We start from the raw sequence: 2,225 nt of genomic DNA, 5'->3' as shown, positions 1-2,225 counted from the left end.
GATTATATTTCTCTTTTTATATGCCACACATATTTTTCTCCATGACTTTATGGCTCTTGGCCAAAGGACATTGAAAGATTTTCAGAGGAAAGAAAAGATATGGTTTAATATTTAAAGTTAGCTATAATTTTCAAAACAAAATCTAAACAATGGCAAAGGTTGGATTTTCATTTTGATTTCATAAAATGCCAAACCCATTAATTGATTTCATTTTAATCTAACAGTTTTATTTTGGGCTCATTCTGCTTCTGGTAAGTGATGAGATCTAAACTACTATTATGCTTGGAGTATTGTCCTTTAGGAAGTTATGGTACATTGAGAATGAATTAAAAACGGGTTATTTCAGAGTGGAATAGCATATTGAAAGCCTTTCATTTCATTTTTCTCTAAGTTTAGATGTACATTTATTTTTTTATCTGGAACATTTTTTTAGCCCCTCCTATGTGCAAGTAATGATGCAGTGTATGGTGGGAAATATAAAGATGAATGACGCCTTTCTCCTCCAGCAAGCCAAGATCCCGAAAGGGAAGAAGGCGAAGAGGAAGAAGGTGGCCCCGGCCCTTGCCCTGGTGAAGAAGCAGGAGGCCAAGAAGGTGGTCAATCCCCTGTTCGAGAAAAAGCCTAAGAACTTTGGCATCGGACAGGACATCCAGCCCAAGAGGGACCGCACCCCCTTTGTCAAGTGGCCACGCTACATCCGCTGCAGCGGCAGAGGGCCATTCAGTATAAACGTCTCAAAGTGGCTCCTGCCACTAACCAGTGCACCCAGGCCTGGGGCCACCAAACAGCTACGCAGCTGCTTAAGCTGGCCCACAAGTACAAACCAGAGGCGAAGCAAGAGAAGAAGCTGAGGCTGTTGGCCCAGGCCAAGAAGAAAGCTGAGGGCAAAGGCCAGTCCCCACTAAGTGGCTACCTGTCGTTCGAGCTGGGGTTAACACTGTCACCACCTTGGTGGAAAACAAGAAGGCTCACCTGGTAGTGAGACCCCATGATGTGGATCCCATTGAGCTGGTTGTCTTCCCGCCTGCCCTATGTTGTAAGATGGGGGTTCCCTACTGCATTATCAAGGGGAAGGCCAGGCTGGGGTGTCTGGTCCACAGGAAGACCTGCACCACTGTCACCTTCACACAGGTAAACTCGGAAGACAAGGGAGCTCTGGCTAAGCTGGTAGAAGCCATCAGGACCAATTACAATGACAGATATGATGAGGTCTGCCGCCTCTGGGGAGGCAATGTCCTGGGTCCGAAGTCAGTGGCTCGCATCGCCAAGGAAGAAAAAGCAAAGGCTAAAAAACTGGCCACCAAGCTGGGCTGAGTGGATGCTGCTGAATTTTCTGTACATAAAAGTAATAAAAGGTTCTCTTTCAAAAAAAAATTAAAGATGAATGACATATAGTCCCTGATACCAAGCAAAATCCTGTTGGGTCACTGTCAATCTCTTTCCCAGATCTAATTTTTCCATTTAATATATATAGGTTGTCCTAATGTGTGCATCCAGTGCTGTCTTTGAAATGTAGCAAACCCACATTCAAACCCTGGCTCTTCTGCTTCTAGATACTGTGACCTTGAGAGCAATTTGCTTAAACTCTGTGAGCATCACTTCCTCCATCTAGAAAATAGATGGCTAAATAATACTTGCTTTATACTACTATAAGGAGTACAATGTAAATGCAATAATGTATGTAAAGTGGTGGTTGCCTGACACAGTGAGTGCTCAGAATTGGTACCTTTAAAAAATCATTTCTGTGACATTTATACTTTGTAATCTAGTAGTAAAGATATGATGCATATATAAATATTCTAGTATTGTGTTGGTTTGCAAGCTTCTGCTGGTGATAATAAATGCAACCAGCCCCTATATGTGTGGAGCACAGTGAGAAACCAGAGAGGGAAGCAGTCCATTCCACATTGGTAGGTGGCAGGTTTAATAAGCAAGGAAATTTAACGTAGGTGTCTTGTCTTGGGTGGCTGAAAGTCAAGTAGATCACCAGATCCACCAACCAGAATCTCAGAAGTTTATATAGAGGCCATAGTGGGATTCCATCGCCCATTCAGTCCATGTTGTTCTCAACACCTTATTCTCTGAAGGTTAGGTCCTTGAACATGGCTCTCCCTTTGGCAACAGTGGCCTGAGTAGACATTCCAAGGACAGAGGAAGCCTTGAGGAACCACCTTGCTTGGTGCAGCTCTTGGATTAATTTGTGGTACCATCTCCTCCATGACCTT

The 2,225-nt window shown here is 43.6% G+C and overlaps 1 pseudogene; it reads left to right on the top strand.

The window, feature by feature from the left end:
* The first annotated feature begins 455 nt into the window (after nucleotides 1-455).
* On the top strand, nucleotides 456-1,823 carry LOC140628431 (large ribosomal subunit protein eL8 pseudogene; annotated as a pseudogene).
* The last annotated feature ends 402 nt before the right edge of the window (nucleotides 1,824-2,225 follow it).

This window comes from Canis lupus, chromosome X (assembly GCF_048164855.1).
Source record: "Canis lupus baileyi chromosome X, mCanLup2.hap1, whole genome shotgun sequence".
Classification (NCBI taxonomy): Eukaryota; Metazoa; Chordata; class Mammalia; order Carnivora; family Canidae; genus Canis; species Canis lupus.
The sequence above is the reverse complement of the archived record's forward strand: the minus strand, read 5'-3'. Positions and strand labels throughout refer to the sequence as shown.